This window comes from Cetorhinus maximus, chromosome 9, assembly GCF_964194155.1.
Source record: "Cetorhinus maximus chromosome 9, sCetMax3.hap1.1, whole genome shotgun sequence".
Taxonomy (NCBI): Eukaryota; Metazoa; Chordata; class Chondrichthyes; order Lamniformes; family Cetorhinidae; genus Cetorhinus; species Cetorhinus maximus.
Window position 1 is genome coordinate 40,736,603 of NC_135887.1, and position 20,286 is coordinate 40,756,888.

The following is a 20,286-nucleotide window of genomic DNA, read 5'->3' on the forward strand; positions in this document are numbered from 1 at the left end:
CAGTTCTAGTAGTTAATAAAGACTTACAGTTAACCAACAGAAGATTACAGGGACTTCTTTAAGGAATACTGTCTGTAACCAACACCCTCCCAACATGGTGGCAGAAATGGGATAAAAACCCAGAACTTCGCTAAAATACAGAGACAAGCTGAAATGCTGGAAGACTGAGAAAAATTCAACATAGCATTCTGACCTGAAAAGAGGCTCCTAAAGAAGCAGAGGTGCAGAGGAAAAATCACTAGAAAAATGGCCCATAGAAAGGCCTCGAAGCTGAAGGCAGATGTTTTAAACTTCCTTACCGCAGCAGAAGACTCCATTGAATCTCCTTTGGAAGTCCAGCTTCAGAGTGCAGAGACGACAGAACCTGCAAGGGTGAGCTAAACGTTTTAAAATTCCAGGCTGCAGCAAGACGTGCAAACTCCTTGAAGTAATCCAGGGTCAGAAGTGCCATTGGTAAGAAACCCGTCGCTAAAATCCGATCCCCCAGTTGGAGCCTGGGCTTCTGAGCTGGTCTGAAAGAAAAAAAAGAGTAAATAAAATATTTTGGGAATGTCGGACTGTCCAGCTCAGTAAAAAACAAGCAGAAGCTCCAATTCGACCGACTCAACAGCTTAAAAAGTAAACCGTTGAACAAATTAAGTCAGCAGGCAGCCATTATTAATTTTTTTCAAGAAGAGCGCCATTGCCAACTCCAGAACCGGAAAGCACGGGAAATTACTTTGTCTCTGAATGAACAACAATGTCATCTTGAAATTCAGAAGCTCTTAAAGCTGCACATACATTTTTTTAATGACCATTGTTCACACCCTTGTGGATCATAATTCCACACTTCCAGGTCAATTTGGACTAATCCAAGGCCCAGACCAATCACAAAATCGGGGTCTTTGGAGGAAAAGATTGTTAAACTACAGCATCACTTCAGGTTTAAATAAAAAGTCAGAAGAAGAGCAGGTGAACACGCTGCTTTACTTGATAGGCCCAATTGCAGACAGCATCATTGTAAGAGAGGGAATTCCTGAATCATCTGGAAAATTTGAAGGAGTGTTAAAATCATTCAACATTTTTTTCAATGTAAGAAGCAATAAAATGCTCAAAAGAGCTAAATTCAATAAGGGAATCGAACTGCCCGGGGAACTGGTGGAGTCATTCATCAATGATCTGTATAGATGGCAGAAGGTTATGAATATGGAAATTTAAAGTCTGAGCTCATCAGGATAGTGGTATGAGTAACAGACAATGCACTCTCTAATCTTCAACAAGCAAAAGAAAATCTAAACCTGGAAAAAGCAATCCAGATGGTTAGATAGTCAGAACTTTGTGAGCAGCTCAGGACAATCTTAAGGGGAGAGAATAGAACATGGTGCAGAGGCCAACCCTCAGTCCAGCTTGTCAGGCCACAAAGACACAGGGACACTCCAAATCAGGGGAAGTAATTCCTGAACCGGCCAGCAGAGCGACCATGCCAGTGCTGTGGGGCGAAATGCCCTCACAGGTGAGATCAATGTCCTGCAAGTGCAGCCAATTCTTCCAATGCAACAGGATTGGACACTATGGCAAACTGTGCAAGACAAGTGTTAATGGTTCTACTATCTTTACCTCCTGGCAATGTAAACTTACCCCCTTGAACTTATTGTTAGCTTAGAATCTCAATTAAAAGAAATTTCCAATCATTAAAGGAAGTCTGCTTAGTCAGCTATAGACTGGGTACTGAAATAAGAAGTTCTCTTTCCCAGTAGTCTTCAACACAACAAAGTTATTTTAGAATAGAACATGCGTGGCAGTATATTATAGCAGATTAAATTATTGTCAAGTTTCCCAATATCAGCTCTTAGCATTCTTAGAATCCTAGGATATTGTTATTATATATGTGGGCTAATGAAGATATAGATGTGAGACTACAACTCTTTTATACTTATTAATAAATGTTTATTATTTAAACCAAATATAGATTACAGTTTATAAATGAGGATAGCATAGATTGTGACTGAAGCTAATCATAACATGCCAATCCAACTTAAGATGCATATAATTTTTGAATCCACCATAATAAACTGTTTGGATGAACAAACAAATATTGATTAAAGATAATTATACTTACAATCCAGTACAATTTCTTAAGATTGTGAAGTGCCTTTGCCTCAAATTGGGAATCCTGGAAAGGCCCAGGAATCTACCCAGGTCTGCAAAGATGGCTGACTAAAGTGTCCCCTAATGTGCCTGTTTTAAAACCATCCCAGCTGAACTCAAAACAAGCTTTCGTTGTGCATTGTATTCTTATCAATTTTAAGAATTCAAAGGACCATGTATATTAGATGTTTACAGTCTGAAACCCAGCTGTATGCCTGGTTGGCTGCCTCCCAAAGCTCCCAAGGACTTCAATTCTGAATTCCCACATTTTTTATAGTAACTGGCCTTGACAATAATTCAAATACTGCAGCAGTGTTTAATCCAATTAATGCAATTAACTCCTTAAAATTTCCATTAATTGTGTTATTTTCTTTACAAAAGAACTCTAAAATGCATGGAAGGTCCTAAGATGATTCACAAGGTTGAGACTGCGAACCCAGAAGACACACAGCCATGCTTCTTTGGTGAGGTCAAAGATCTTGCTTTCTCATTTTAGAATGCAAACATTCCTGTCAATGGTCAGTTAACAAATTTTAAATTAGATACAGGAGCCAGCATGACAGTTCAGTCAGGCAAAGAACTGTAGCTTAAAGAGGCTTGGCTTTGAACAATGGACACCACTTCATGGGCCCGGAGCAACCTGACTTCCAGCGATTGGTATGATCCAGGAACCACTGAGGTATGGTAGCAAACATATCATCAAACTGATGTACATCATCTGTAACCAGTCTTTCTCTCTCCTGTGCAGGGATGTCTGTGTAGCCTTGGATCTCCTCAAGATGGCAGATGATGTGAAGACAACCATGTCGTTAACCAAACAGAACTGCATGTTTCCGAGTACTAAAACAAAAAAGGATTATCCTGACTGGGCACTTAGCTCTGAACTGTCTTCTCTCTTTGTGGAGCAGGTTTGTCCATTCTTGTTACAGGTCCCAGAAAATCCTCAATGGTCAGACCAGCCAGCCACCCATGAGATGACCATGGCCACATCCAGCGGAAGATGTGAAAGAGAGTGATCAGCAGTATGAGATGCCTCTACCTCTGGCCCCGATAATGGTACAGCAGGTCAACAGTGCAACTACTTTGCATACGGTGCAACTCCCAGCTGCTGTGCCAGAGTCACAAAAATGTTGGAACCTGGTAGCAGTCCTCCTTGGCTGACAACACAAAGCTGAGGGTGTGTACCACTAAACCTTCTTCTTCCCACAGGAGCGCTCTTCCTCAACCACAGAGATGATCAACACAACGATGGAAAAAGCAAAAGAAGTGACAAGGAGATGAACACAATGTTCGTCCACCCCACAAGAAATGAGTTGGAGTAGCAAAAACCACTGATGAATGCAACAGCCAGACCAAACAAACATGGTTCAACTTGAAGGAATAGGGAGAAAGGATGGAAAGGTACCCAGATGTCAGCTCAACATCCAGACCAGTGGGAAGAACCAGTAACGACAGAGCATACCACTCCTTCAACAGAAAGGCAAATGAGATATGGAAGGGTTTGAAGACCTCCAGATCACCTGACCTTTAAATTCAAGGACTTGAAGGGGGGTGAGGGTAGTGATAATGTAGTAACAGTGCTAAGGTAGTAATAGTGATAATGTAGTAACAACAATGTAACTGCATGGTACTGATAACAATGTAAGACACAAAGTAAACTAATATAACTCCAAATACATTGGATAAACACTTGGGAGGAGGTGTAGTATAAGAGTCTGACACATATAGGGTTAATGTGGGACTGAGTAGATTACCACCCACACAGTTGTGTAAGAAGGCAACTGACCCAGATCCAGGGTCAGTGTGATATTGAGCAGAGATGTGTATTGACTAGGCATGGAGATAGCTCCTAGCTTGTACCCTTTACTGCACATGTGTAAACAGTTCTAGTAGTTAACAAAGGCTTACAGTTAACCTAGAGAAGACTACAGAAACTTCTTTAAGGCATATCGATCTGTAACCAACACCCTCTCAACATGTAACAGTAATATAATCCTTCTTGCTCCTACCCTCTATTACTCTTCCCACTAAATATGCAGGCATGGTTGGATGTAACTGGTTTTGCCAGGGATATATTGAGGCTACATTGTGTTGTGTGCTTCAAGCCCAGCAGCAACTGTTACTGTAAAGGTGCCAGACTTCCCCAGGTTATGTGCTCTTACTCCCTCAGAGGTAATTGGTTCATAAGTAGCCAGTTGAATCACTGTAGCAGGAGCGTCCAGGAGCTGAGAGTACCCTTGCCTCTGGTCAGCTGTGAACACTGAACCACCAGTTGCCTGCCTCACCTGCTGTGCTAAAAGATGAATTAGATCTTCATATCTGAGTGTTCCTGTTTCTCCTGCCCACCCCCAAAAAGGAAAGTTTCTGACTTACCTTTTCAGCCTCCATCCTTCCCGACAGACCAGACCTTGTTTCACCTGATGCCGGTTTCCTCATTTAGGCTGAGATTAAAATGCAATCAGCATCCTTTGGAATCCCGGAGGTTAAGATTGTAGGTGGTGGGAAAGGGATGACTTCCAAGGGGGTAACTAACCCATTTGTTTTTAACTACCCAGTGCCCAGTTTCCACCAGGTGAATGGGGTTCCAATTGACTCCCATGACTTAACTCCCTTTCTGGTTACTGTACATTTCCAGAGTGCACTGTCATCGGTGGGGTTTCCTGTCTGAAATGTTCACGACATAGGAGTGACAGTAAGACACCTCCTGCATCATTTTCTTGGATTGCTGCCTGGAACCCTGAAAAACTAAGTCTTAGAGCTTTCCAGCCAGGCCCTTGAGATGCAAGGATCTGAAAGGCAGTGAGCAAGCTCTGCTGTAGCCTGTAGCATTCGAACATAAGAAAATAACAAAAAAGGAGTGGGCTGCACAGACAATCGAGCCTGCTCTGCCATTTAGTAAGGTCATGGCTGATCCTATACTCAGCTCCACCTTCCAGCAATATCCAATTATCTCCAAAAATCTATTGATCCCAGCCTTGAATATACTCAATGCTAGAACATCCATGTCCTCCTAGGAAAGAGAATTCCAAAGAGTCACAACTCTCTGAAAATGAAGACATTTCTCCTAAATGGCCGTCCCTTTATCCTGAGACTATGCTGCTTAGTTCTAGATTCTCCATGCTGGGGAAATGACCTCTCAGCATCTGAGATAAGAGCATCTATTTTTCTGTGGTCCGTATCAGCATTTGGACGGCTGAGTGGCACACAACAAGTTAATTGGCACGAAGAAGCAATTAGATGAGCACTTGAAGCGCCATAGCATACAGGGCTACAGGCCTAGTGCTGGAAAATGGGATTAGAATAGAGAGGTGCTTGATGGCCAGCATGGACACGATGGGCCGAAAGGCCTGTTTCTGTGCTGTATAACTCTATGATTCTATGAGTTTATCAGTCAGCTCTATGACAAAATCTTCTACTGAATTCTAAACTCTCGCCTCCCCAAAATAACGATTTAGAAAATTCGAATCCAAGAAGTCTGTGAAGTTAAAAACACCATTTGTGTTTAAAAAGCGATTCTTAATTTTTAAGTGGAATGGATTTTACTTGGTTCAATTGTTTCACTTGCTGTTTTACATATTTAAAAGGAAATCTGTTATCAATTTGCATTTATTAGGAGTGAGACACAAGTTAATTTTATAAATGGAGATTCATTAAATGAATTCTGCACATCCTGCATTAGTAATAACATATTTCCTCTTGTTGAAGCTCATTACCTCTACGTGTCTAGACGCAATCTTACACCTTAGTGTTTTAACAGTATAATCACACATAATTGCTAGACTTTCAATCCAAGATGATTACAAGTATTGTGCTATAATTAGGCCAAAATTGTGGCTTTATAGATTTCTTTAAGAAACTTATTTTTGAGTGTGAACTATTAACATCAATGAAGTCAAGTAATAACATTTTTTTCATATTTTAAAAAACTGAAGCTCTGCACACACGTGGTGAAGGCTAAGTCAAGCCAAATGTTGCAGTAGAAGGATCTTTACATTAGGTTTGCTGCACATGTAACCTAGGTTCAAGGAGTCAGGCCTGCACGTTGACTGGCTGCCAATTGTAAACTTGTGCAAGCTATCAGCATTTAAAGAAAGGACGCACCAATTAAAGAAGGGAGCTTTTTTCCCCACTCTGGGAAACTTTGTTTCATTCACTCTCCAATGGTGCTGTTTGGACAGTTCCTGCACCAGTTTCTTGGGGAGGTTGTCTCATTTATAGTGGCAATGAGCAGATGGAAAATGCCCTGAAATTTAACCTTCTTGGCTACTGAAAGCTGTCTGAGCTGAGTTCCAATTTATTACTCATATAAATGGAACCTGCCCCACAGGTAATGCTGGTACCAATTCAGAATTGTGCACACATTGCCGGGGTAAGCTGCTAACAAAAAAATAAACCACACTCATTACTTCACTTCTCCTCCTCTCGTTCACTGATTCCCTAAAAACCTTATCTGCCAGTTGACTCCTTTTGTGCCACTCAGTTGTATGACTCCAAATGCCAATGTGGACCATAGAAAAATAACATAAAATGAAAAAGTTTGCACACACTTTGTCCTAGATTTTTATTTCCATAAACAGGGAGAATAATGGGCAGAAGACGGTCCCACCAGATCTCTGCCTTTTTGTGTCTGACATGCCTTTCCTGAAAGTTGGTTATTACATGTGAATGAGGGAAGTACATCCACTGCATCCCAGCAATACTAAATTCAAGACATGTCTGTGCCTATTTGGCACCCAATGTTGCAAAGGCTCTCGGGAGGATGGGGGGGGGGGGGGGGGGGGAGGTGGGGGGGGCAGTAATAGCTTCCTTTGAAAAGGCTAATTACCAGAAAGCAAATTGGAACTTGGAATAGCTTAAACTATTGCTTACAAAGTTGGGCTACAACCATGTATTCTGTGACATTGTGCCACAGGAATTCTACCAACTACGCCCTCCCCACCCCCACCACCCCTCCTGAAAAGGTGATCCAAGTAGAGGTCTTGGCCTCTATGGGTATTGTACAGGTCTTGCATTGTATCAAATAATTCCTTGACCACCTTTCAATGCTTGCCTGTAGATTAGGCCATCTAAGAAGATAGGTTTGCAGAGGCCCCAACATCCACCTGAAATATTTAAATGCACCTTATCCTAGAGGAAATGGGCAGTGGTCACGTGCAAGTTGTGAATTGGCAGAAGTCATTTCCCCACAGTACATCCGATGGTTGAGTGGCACCAGAGAACATTTGGAATCCACATATTTAAGAAATTTTTTGAACACATTTATATTTCATAGGAGATAGATTTTGATTGTAGGAATTTTGTCTTTTGGATTTATGAGATTGATCACTACTTACCTCAAATCAGATCTTCAGGGTTGTAAGGACTGAGAGCTTTTATCAATTGCTTTAAATAGACAGAAGCATTCAGCGGCTGTAAGATCTTGTTACTTTTTAATTCAATAATTGCCACAATCACTTTTCATTAGGGCTGTTTCTGTGATGCATGTTATCTGATTTGGTATGAGCACAACTGCGCTATTTCGAAGGCCTCCCAATGCTGCTGGTTTGCATGAGGTTGGACCATTTGATTGTTTCGTATGGAACACACACAAACAGGACAGGGGAGAGAGGGCAGCCCTGCCTGACTCCAGATTTAACAGGAAAGCTATCTGATTCCCACCCATCGGCTGAGACTGTGCTACTGATGTTAGTATAGAGCAGTTGGATCCAGTTGCGGATTCCCTCTCCAAACCCCATTTTGGAGAGCACATCCACCATGTAGGTGTGCAATATTCTGTCAAAGCATAGAACCTTTTGCTGAGTCCATCAGGAAGGATCAGGGCATAAGAGGAGTGACGATCCCAGGCAGTGGAGGCACTCAGCTCAAAGCCTCCCTGTACATGGACGATGTCGCCGTCTTCTGCTCGGATCCACTGTCAGTGTGCAGACTGATCCACATCTGCGACCAGTTTGAATTGGCCTCGGGAACCAAGGTAAATCATGGGAAGAGCGAGGCCATGTTCTTTGGGAACTGGGCCTTTTGTCCCCTTCACCGTCAGGGCTGATGGCCTGAAGATGTTGGGGATATGGTTTGGAGGGACCGGGGCATGCATTAGAAACTGGAAGGAACGAGTGTCTATGGCGCAAAGAAAACTGGGCATGTGGGAGCAACGCTCCCTCTCCATTGCGAGTAAGAATCTGGTCATCAGGTGTGAGGCACTCTCGCTGTTGCTGTACGTGGTGCAGGTCTGGTCCATTTCTCACTCCTGCGCGATGGCGATCACCTGAGCCACCTTTCGCTTTATCTGGAGGTCGGAAATGGATCGTGTCCACAGGGACACAATGTACAAGCCTCTAGATAAGAGGGGAAAAAACGTGCCCAACATCGCCATCATACTGATGGCCATCTTTGTTTGCGGCTGCATCAAGCTGTGCGTAGACCCTCGGTACGCAAACGCCAAGCGTCAGTACGTGCTGAGGTTCTACCTGTCCCCGGTGTTGTGAAGGATGGGTCTGGACACGCTGCTGCGGAACGCTCCAAGTAATTGGACCATGCCGTACCACCTGTCCCTCGTAGAAAAATTTATGCAGAGCAACACCTTTGACCACAAGTCCATCAGGCAGTGGTTGACACGTAACATCTTAGACGCACTGTGGGAAAAGGAGAGGGTGGATCCTGTGGGATGGTTCCCCGAGCAGACTGTCAAAGTAATTTGCCAGAATGCCTCATCGCTAGAACTTTCCAACAAGCACCAAGATGTAACTTGGCTGGTGGTGAGAAAGGCCCTCCCCGTCAGATCCTTCCAACACGCCAGGAGTCTCACCCACTCTGCACGTTGCCCTCATGGTGGCTGTGGTGGGGTCAAGACCATTGTTCACACCCTTGTGGATTGTGCCTTTGCAAAGAAGGTCTGGAGAGAGATGCAGTGGTTTCTGTCGAGGCTCATCCCAAGCAGTTCTGTGACACAGGACACTGTGCTCTACGGGCTGTTCCCAGGGACACACACCGAGACAAACATCAACTGCAGCTGGAGGATCATCAACTCAGTGAAAGATGCTCTTTGATGTGCCCGAAACTTGTTGGCCTTCCAGCGCAAAGAGATGTCCCCAACCGACTGTTGCAGACTGGCACATTCCAAGATCCAGGACTACATGCTGAGGGACGCACTAAAGCTTGGGGCAGCCGCCGCAAAGGCGCAATGGGGATAGGTCGCTGTCTAAGACCTTTCAGCCATAGTGCACCGAGGGACTGGAAAACCCCTCGGGCTGTATGGCTCACATTGAATGTATGCAGTGAATACTAATTGTATTATAATTTTATTGTAGCGTCTCAGAGTGCAACATGATGTATGTTGATAACTCCAATCTCATTGCACTGTCTGACTGTCTGTGATGACCATATTGAAATGAATGTAATATTCATTGATTGTATTGAAGCACCTCGAGATCCATGTGTAAAAGTTGAATATGATTGCACTTTTCGTGATGGCCATTTAGAAATGTTTTGTAATGTTCTTCCAGATATTTTATGAATAAAGTATTTTTTAAAAAAAATTTGATTGTTACATAAATGCCCCCTGCACAGTTTGAACTTTGTGCAGGGAGTGCTGGGAAGGCAGGTTTGCGGAACTAGAAATCAGCAGCCTTTAAAGGGCTGCTGCTCAAAATTTAAAGGCTGTGACTCTTACAGGCAAGTGGCCGAATATGGGACAAAATGCAGCCTGTGTCAACGTTCAAAAATGGATGCAGCAAGTTTCACTTTTTTCAAAAGCTGTCGTAGAAAAATAAATAGTGGGCAAGTTCAGAAGCAAAGATAATTCACAGTGGAGGCATAAAAAAAAGAGTCTGTGTGCAAATGGCAGAGCGGTGCTGCCTTCATACGCTGCTTTCAAGGATGTCAAAGTGGGCATTCTGTGTAGGACATAATCTGAGAAGATGTGCTCTGACTGGCATTTCAAGGCACCCTTACATAGCACAGTGGAATAACAATGCTGAGAAGGAAGTGATGGATTCACTGTATGCCATCTCCAATTCTGAAAGTTCACAGGAATAGGGAAAAGACAGCAACTTTGAGGGATGTGCAATGCATGTCTAACTAGCAGTACCACTTATCAGACAAGCAGCGCATGATGCAACGTGCAACCTGTTAACCTGTTCTCTCTTTATTACTTGTTCAAGCCAATCCTTCATACAATCCTATAGTTCTATTGCACATACCCATACATCAGCGGAGAATAATGTCAAAATGAAAAATACAATCAATGCCTTGCCACATTCCCATCTTCCAAGGCATCAAAGCAATAATGGACCTCATGCACTTTGATGTATGGTATGGTTATCATGGTGTCCAATAGAAAAGGAGATAAAAGTGCTGGTCATGATGACCAAGGCATCATTTACTTTTTTTTGATACATATGTAAGCAAGAGCAGTGTAGCAGCTCTGAGATATAGGTATGACAATTTGATAGTCAGTGACATTCTTGTCAATGACTGATTGCACCATCCCTGCAGATGGAAAAGTACCCCCCAGAGGGCAGACTTAGACCAAACTGAAGCAATTGTCCTGTGTAATTGGCAAAGTATGTTTGACAAGCACTGCAGGATTGCCTGGAGTCTGTTGATCTCTCTGGTCTGCTTTCTACCAGCTTGCACCACCTCTACTGTAGATTTGAAATGCTTTAAAATTTATGGAGCTAGAAATTGGATACCCCTGTTTTTGGACAGGTGTGTACCGATTTGCCACCTCCCCACACCATTTCCAAAAGAGGTTGACAGTTTGTACACCTAGTGCACCTACCCCATTTCCATGATTGTAATATGGCCCTGAGCAGCTCCCAGGTTGAACTCTCTAACAGCTGTTGGCAGCTGTTGTGCATGACTCTGAACAAAGCATGTGCTCCAAGCTGTCTTCTTTTTTAAATGTGCAGTCTCTAAAAAAGGTAAGCTGCAGTAAAGCACTGAGGGCCGCTGGATAATCGCTTTGGAACATTCCGGAACAAGAAGGATGTCACACCACATCAAGGAAAGGGTTCCCTGCTTCAGTGATGCCACCCTGGCGCTCTGGTCAGACAGACAGAGGTTTCCGACCAGGGAGGGTTGTAGGAAGCCTTCCAGCCAGAGCTTCAGAAGTAAATGGGAACAGGTGGTAAGGGCAGTTCATGCCCTGAGTGTCACCATGAGAACATGGCAGTCAGTAGTGATGACAAAGGTTGAATTATTTCACTCGGGCAATCAAAGTGGGCGAATGCATCTACACGTCACATCTCAGACCCACCACACCACCCACCTCTCCCACTGCTCACTGCACCCGCACTGCACCCTTATCACTCGTCCAGCAGCACTCAGGATCCCGAACATTCTTATACTGCACCTCATCCACATGTGCACCTTCCGATCATGCCAGCCATGTACACACACCTTCACGCCTCTACAAACCTACAGCTATTCAGCTATGTCAAGTACATTATCCAGCACCTGAACACAATCACTGATATGCTGTCCCCTCTCACTTGGAGAAGGCAGCACACAGCAAGTGGGAAAACTACAGGAAGGGTAGAGGATCAGCCCACATTCAGCACCTCAGTGCTTTCGAAGCCCCTGGTCAATAGAATCATCAGTACCAATGCCAGAGAGCAAGTGGCATCCAGCGTTGCTGAAACCATTGAGGATGATGGTAAGTTGCTGTCTTATGCACCCTTTCCACTCACCCTTCATTCTGATAGGGAAACTGCAGATGGAGTGATTGTAGAATTCCAGCTTTTCTCCCCACTCCCGTACCCTTATGCTTTTGTACTTTCAGATTTCTCAAAACTAATGGTTGTTTAGCCTCCAAAGAGCCATGAGGAAGAGGAAGAGTAACCCGAAGAAACTGAAGAGGAGGCACTGTCACTTGACTCTACACTTTCAGCCACCGGCTCAGACACTGGGACAGCATGAATGTTGGAGGCCAGTGCTGAGTGGGAATCAGCACTTGGTGAGTCACCAGGCACAAGTGGGCTACAGCCAGATTAGGGGAAAAGGACAGTTCATGTACAAGTACCCAAAGGCCCCTTAATACAGGGGCCTCAGATGAGGACCTCACTGGAGCAGACTACAGAAATATGCTGATGATGGTGCACAGCAAGATGCTTGGCTGGCTTGCCCACTAGCCTGCATATACTGGCTAGGAGCATGAAGGAATTCAACTCCACCATGGCAAAGGACATTGCACAGAGCTTGGAGTCCATTCTTTCCATTGTGGAAGTGGTGGGCACCTCATGACAGTACTGCTGGCCTGACCCATGCGGGAGTGACAGTGGCACTGTGGAGCATGAATTTGCTGTTCTCTCTCAGGGTGACAGGATTTTTGCTCCCACCACTGCCACTCCACCAGGACCCTTGCTGTTGCCTCTCAGTCAGCCAGCCCAGAATGCTGCTCATGCTGAGGCGATCCAGCGCGAAGCCTGGTCCTCAAGGCCCTGAGCTGCTCGAGGATGTCCTACAAGGCCATCTGCAGTCTCCCTCACTAAAAGTCAGCTGCCCTCCACCAGCCATGCTGCAACCACAGGGTAGCACAGTGCAGGAGCATGAGACCAGGCAAAGGCACCCGTGAGACCGGATCTCAGGGGGTGCACATGGGCAATTAATTCTGGTTTTTTTTTATTGCTATGTTTCTGGATAGAGTTGTAAAGTTAAAGCTATCGGCCTTTATTGAAAGATGTTTGCCAAGGGAACTTTGTGATGGGGAATCTGAAATGGATGTACCGTTAGGGAACTGTGGGTCCAAGTTGGGGTGGGGGAGTTCCTTTTAACTGAAGTGAAACCTCACAATGCAGCCCCTCTCACTCCGTCCAGTTGCACATGGTGTTTGTGGTCTCCTCCCTGCCGGATCCCTGGAGGTAGTGACTGGGCCTTCAGAATTGCCAGATTGTGGAGGATGCAGCACATAGCCACGAACATGGACAACCTCTCGTGTGTACCTGCAGAGATCTGCCTGAGTGATCTAAACAGGGAAACCATGGCCAGAGGAGGTTGATTGCTTGCTACATGGTGTTGTGGGTGGCACCATGGCTCTCATGGGGTGGGATGGCAGAAGCAGTTATAAGTCACATTTGTTGCACTGGTTGGGGGGATGGTGGGGGGTGGGGAGAGAGTAGTCTTTGTTGCTTAGCAGCCACCCTCTGGTGTATCCTTCAGACTCAAAGACAGTCAGTATTGCAGACTCGCACATGAGAAATGCATCTTGGGGGATGCCAGGATAGCAGACATTTAACAAGATGAACTTCTTCATTTACTACACACCAACTACACATTCAGAGATTCCTAATGGTGCCACTCAATGTTTCCCCTAATCTGTGCACCAACGCAGCTGTCCATCAAGTGCCGTGCACTGAATTATTACAGCCGCGCATATCCTCAATGACTCGTGTTTATTATTCAGCCCAAACAGAACCTCAGTGCCACACGGGCTCTGCTAATGTCACATTATATGCATACTGACTTTCCTCCCATGTCAACACTTCAATTCAAAGAAATCCAATAAGAAAAGTAATGAAGCTGGGAGGGAGGAGGATGGGAGGGAAATTTACTTGTCAGATAAAGTTTCTGCTGAGAGCGAAGGTGGTGAGATGCTGTTTGAAGAGATGCTGTGTCTTTGGTGGGGGCAGGATTTGCAGTTCACAGTCAGAGGGTGTGTGTGGCTTCCTGCAGTTTCCTGGCTGACTTAGAGTGGCTGTGACTTCAGATCCCAGCTGAGCAGGGAGCTCCAGCCAACCAGCCACCAATTTAAAGGCGTGGCTCCCTGGGTCAATGTGGCTTTAAATTCCCATTGACATTAACTTCCCACACATGAATATCTGGTTGAAGTTTTTGAGTGAGGATCAGTGCAGAGCATAAATACAGTATTCGATAGAACCAACCACAAAACTGCTTTTTATTTTTTTAAGTTGCGGAGCATATATAATTAAATGCTTTTTTAAAAAAAAATGTGAAGATTTTTGCAATCGATCAATTGTGTGGAAGGGTTTCCCCAAACTACTGAATCGGGTCTTCAACAATCCTACTGACTATACCACAGTGAAGGTAGGGAGGGGGTGGGGAGGGGGAGATTTGAACTTCTTATGTTAAATGCAGCAGCAAAGTTTTTCTCATGTTTTGATGGCGACTGGTCATGACTGAATAAGTTGAATTCTGCTTTTTATTCCAGGGAATCTGGGAATTTTTTTTGGTTTGTTTGTTGAATTCTGCAATTCTGTCCATTTATTATTTGTGGTCCCCAATATGCAGTAACTGAACAATTATTGGACTAAATGAGTGGTCAAAACTTTGACAGATTGAGCTCAATGTGGGTGGGGTGGGGGTGGTGGTGGTGTGGGGAGGAGTATGAGCTCATCAACTTTGGATCTGAGAAAGACCAATCAGAACATTTCTGTAATGGTGTGGAGGACAAAGGGATTTTAGTGTTTGCGTTCACAGGTCACCAAAAGCTAGTTCACAAATTCAAAAAGTAGTCAGAAAGATAAATGGAATGTTGACCTTTATCACAAGGAGGCCAAATTCAGAAGTGAGGAAATGATGCTTCTATCTGGAGAACTCCATTCAGCTTTGGGCATCAAACCTCAAATAAAGGCCTTGGAGGGGGTACAGTCCAGATTCACCAGAATGATGCCATGGCTTATAGGCTTAAATTGCAAGGTCAGGTTACATAAACTTGATTTGTATTCCCTTGAGTTTAAAAGGTTAATATGTGATCTAACTGAGGTGCTTAAAATGATAAAAGGTTAGATGCAGATAAACTATTTCCTTTGGTGGTGTTTCAAGGACAAAACTGATGGGTAAAGTAACGCTGAAGTACAGATTAGCCTTGATCTCATTGATTGGTAGCACAGGCTCAAAGGGCTGACTGGCCTACTCCTGTTCCAAAATTAAGCGTTATGGAGTTGCACCTTACCATGAAACCCACAAGTGGATGGTCTCCCATATAACTTACAAAAGATGACGTCTCAGGTCATTGTGATTGCTACTAAATGTTTATCAGCTGAACAAATTTCTTGTGATTTTTAAAAATATTTATGTCACACTAGTATTTTTAAAAAATGTTATAACAAGTCGTCCACAGTATTGGAACTCTTAAGGGTGAAATAATTCCAAATCTATAGATTACCAAAAAGGGGATGGGTGGGGGGGGGGGGGTTAAAATTAAATAGGGGTAACATTTTGTCCTGACTACCAGAGAGTAGCAGAATGGATTGCCTGCCTGTTGTACACTCAGCCTGATTTTCATTCAATTGTGGATGAAATTACTTTTACTTTGTGCCACTATTAGTTTTGCAGTAGTAAGTGGAAGCATTGAAGCAGCAATGTTATGCGCATATGAAATCTGGTCTAGCAGTCCACACTGTAGAAAGGGTGAAACAACTTATGGAAAGGGAGGGAGATCATTAGAAGACATGGCCTGTGTTGAAACCAATGACATAGAAAGAAATACACCTGAAGTCTTACAGAGGTAGTTTAAGGGGTTGGGCGCTAGCAAGTGCAAAAATAATTTTATTTCATGCATCAATACTAATGATAAAATATTTTGTTTCCTAGAGTGCTGCTTTGGGTGCTTCAGTTGGAGTTTGGTGAGAGAGGGACTTTTAAGTGTTAATTTCTATCTAAAGTGTAATCTTTCTTTAATTTAGCAACTAACTAAAAAATGCTCTTTGGGTTGGGGGAAGGTGAGTTTTAGTCCAGCTTTAAAACAAGGGTCATATAGGCTCTGCTTGTAGCTGCAGCCAGTTAATTAGTTAACTGGCTTAAACAGGTTTTCAGAAGCTAGATTCAGTCAGCATAGAAGCAAACCATCTACAGTGCTGCTTTCGTCTGCACTGGAGTGCTGTTTTGGGCTGCATTAAAGTGCTTCAGCTGGAATATGGTGACAGAGGGAGTTTGATGAAGAGGGAAGGAGGGATCCTTTCATTTTCTACCTTTCCTCAGTAAGAAGACCGGCAGCCTTGGTAAGTAGGACTTGTAAGTATTTCTTCTGTTCTTAATGTTCTCAAAACTAGAGGAAGTAAAAATAAAGGGAGTAATTTAAGGGTCAGTCACGTCAGGGCAACTCGGCCAAGTGGAATGCTCCTTCTGCATGATGTGGAAAGCCAAGGACACTTCCAATGTCCAAGGTGACCATGTGTGCAGGAAGTGTCTCCAGCTGCAGCAACTAAAAATCCACGTTTCAGAGCTGGAGCTGCAGCTGGAGTCACTGTGGAGCATCTGCAAGGATGAACTCTTCGTGGTTAGCATGTACAGTGAAGTGCTCACACTACAGGTAAAGAATGCACAAGCAGAAAGGGAATGGGTGACTGCCAGACAGAGTAAAAGCACTAGGCAGATAGTGCAGGAGTCCTCTGGTCCATCTCCCTCTCCAACAGGTTTTGTGCTTTGGATATCTCTGGGGGGCATGGTTTCTCAGGGGAATGCAGCAAGAGTCAAGTCCGTGTCACTACGAGTGGCTCAGCTGCACATGAAGAGAGAAAAAAGAGTGGGAGAGCAATAGTGATAGGGGATCCTATCATAAGGGGAACAGATAAATGTTTCTGCGGCTGCAGATGTGACGCCAGGATAGTATGTTGCCTCCCTGGTACCAGGGTCAAGGATGTCACTGAGCGGCTGCAGGGCATTCTGAAGAGGGAGGGTGAACACCTAGAGGTCGCGGTCCATATTGGTACCAACGACATAGGTAAAAAGAGGGATGAGGTCCTGAAAACAAAATATAGGGAGCTAGGAAATAAATTAAAAAGCAGGACCTCAAAGATAGTAATCTCAGGATTACTCCCAGTGCTACGCGCTAGCAAGATCAGGGATAGGAGAATAGACTAGATGAATTTGTGGCTGGAGAGATGGTGTAGGAGGGAAGGATTTAGATTCCTGTGGCATGGGACCGATTCTGGGGAAGATGGGGCCAGTACAAGCCGGACGGATTGCACACCAGCAGGGCCAGGACCAATATCCTCACAGGGGTATTTGCTCTTACTGCCGGGGAGGGTTTAAACTAGATTGGCAGGGGGATGGGAACCTGAGCGGGGAGGCGCTAAAGAGGGAAATAAAGATAGGAATGAAAGATAGAAAAGTAGAAAGCAAAAGTGGATGACAGAGGAAACAAGGGCTAGCAGCAAATAAGGCCATAGTACAAAAATATATGTAAAAATGTTAAAAAGACAAGTCCAAAGGCAGTGTATCTGAATGCATGGAGCGTTCGAAATATGGTAGACGAATTAACAGCGCAAATAGATGTAAGCGGGTACGGTATGATTGTGATTACGGAGACATGGCCGCAGGGTGACCAAGGCTGGGAACTAAATATCCAAGGGCACTCAATGTTTAGGAAGGACAGGCAAAAAGGAAGAGGAGGTGGCGTGGCATTGTTAGTTAATGATTAAGTTAGTGCAATACTGATAATGGCTCAGAAAACCTAGATGTAGAATCAGTTTGGGTGGAGCTAAGAAACAACAGGGGGTGGAAAACATTAGTGGGAGTTGTCTATAGGCCTCCAAACAGTAGTGATAAGGTAGGGGATAGCATTAAACAGGAAATTAGAGATGCATGTAACAAGGGTGCTGCAGTAATCATGGGTGACTTTAATTTACATATAGAATGGGCACCAAATTAGCATTAATACTGTGGCGGATGAAGTCCTGGAGTGTGTACGATATGGTTTTTTTAGATCAGTATGTCGAGGTACCAACTAGGGAACAGGCTACCCTAGATTTGGTATTGTGCAATGGAAAGGGGTTAATTAATAATCTTGTTGTGTGGAGGACATTGAACAGGGAACAAGGAACAATGAACATGGAACAATGAGCATAATATGATAGAATTCTTCATTAGGATGGAAAGTGAAGTAGTCCGACCTGAAACTCAGTCCTAAATCTTACCAAAGGAAACTACAAAGGTATGAGATGTGAGTTGGCTAAGATAGATTGGAGAACTTCATTAAAAGGCATGATGGTGGATAGGCAATGGCTAATACTTAAGGAATGAATGTATGCATTGTAATAGTTATACATTCCTTTCTGGTGCAAAAGCACAACAAGTAAAGCGGCCCAACCATGGTTAACAAAATAAATTAATGATAGTATTAGATTCAAAGAGGAGTCTTATAAAGTTGCTAGAAAAAGTAACAAACCTGAGCAATAGGAGCAGTTTAGAATTCAGTAAAGGAGGACCAAAAGATTGATTAAGAGGGGAAAAATAGAGAGTGAGAGTAAACTTGCAAGGAACATAAAAGCGGATTGTAAAAGCTTCCAAAAGTATGTAAAAAGAAAGAGATTAGTGAAGACAAATGTAAGTCCCTTACAGTCTGAAACAGGAGAATTTATATTAGAGAACAAGGAAATGGCAGAGCAATTAACCAACTACTTTAGTTCTGTCTTCACAGAGGAAGATACAAATAACTTCCCAGAAATGCGAGGGAACCAAGGGTCTAATGCGAAGGAGGAATCGTAGGAAATTTGCATTACTAAAAGAATAGTGCTGGAGAAATAAATGGGACTGAAAGCCAATAAATCCCCAGGACCTGATTATTTACATCCCAGGGTACTAAAGGACGTGGCCATGGAAATAGTGGGTGTGTTGGTTGGCATCTTCCAAAATTCTGTAGATCCTGGAACAGTCCTGGCAGATTGGAGCGTGGCAAATTTAACCCCACTATTTAAAAAAGGAGGGAGGGAGAAAACAGTGAATTACAGACCGGTTAGCCTAACATCAGTAGGAGGGAAAATGGTAGAGTCTATTACAAAGGATGTGATAACGAGACACTTGGAAAATATCAACAGGATTAGACAAAGTCAACATGGATTTCTGAAAGGGAAATCATGTTTGACAAACCTACTGGAGTTTTTTGAGTATGTAACTAGCAAAATAGATAAGGTAGAAACAGTGGATGTGGTGCATTTGGATTTTCAGAAAACATTTGATGAAGTCCCACATAAGAGGTTAATGTGCAAAATTAGAGCACTTGGGATTGGGGGTAATATATTGGCATGGATTGAGAATTGGTTAGCAGACAGGGGACAGAGAGTAGGAATAAATGGGTCTTTTTCAGAGTGGTAGGCGGTGACGAGTGGGGATCAGTGCTTGGGCTCCAGCTATTCATAATATATATCAATGATTTGGATGAGGGAACCAAATGTAATATTTCCAAGTTTGCTGATGTCACGAAACTTAGTGGGAATGTGAGCGATGAGGAGAATATTAAGAGGCTTCAAGGCAATTTAGACAAGTTGAGTGAGTGGGCAAATACATGGCAGGTGCAGTATAATGTGGATAAGTGTTAAGTTATCCACTTTTGGTAGGAAAATCAGAATGGCAGAATATTAGTTAAATGGTGATAGATTGGAAAATGTTGATGTACAAAGAGACCTAGGTGTCCTTGTACACCAATCACTGAAAGCAAGCATGCAGGTGCAGCAAGCAGTTAAGAAGGCAAATGGCATGTTGGCCTTCATTGCGAGAGGACTTGAGTACAGGAACAAGGATGTCTTACTGCAGCTGTACAGGGCCTTGGTGAGACCACCCCTGGAGTATTGTTTGCAGTTTTGGTCTCCTTACCCAAGAAACTATATACTTGCCCTAGAGGGAGTGCAGCAAAGGTTCACCAGACTGATTTCTGGGATGAAAGGATTGCTGTGTGAGGAGAGATTGGGCTGACTAGGCCTGTATTCACTGGAGTTTAGACGAATGAGAGGGGATCTCATTGAAATGTATAAAATTCTGACAGGGATGGACAGACTGGGTGCAGGGGTGATATTTCCTCTGGCTGGGGGTCTAGAACAAGGTCTCAGGATATGAGGTAGACCACTTAGGACTGAAATGAGGAGAACCTTCTTCACTCAGAGGGTGGTGAACCTATGGAATTCTCTACCATGGAAGGCTGTGGAGACCAAGACAATGAATATATTTAAGAAGGAAATAGATAGATTTCTGGACTCTAAAGGTGTCAAGGGGTATGGGAAAAGTGCAGGAGTATGGTGTTGAGATAGAGGATCAGCCATGATCATGTTGAATGGCGCAGCAGCCTCAAAGGGCCAAAAGACCTACTCCTGCTCCTATTTTCTATGTTTCTCTGTCAAAAAAATAGATAATTTTGTTTTATTCCTCAAAGGAATGTAAAATTCCAACAGGCTACTTGTTATGATGCCAGCTGAGGTTACCCCCGGACAA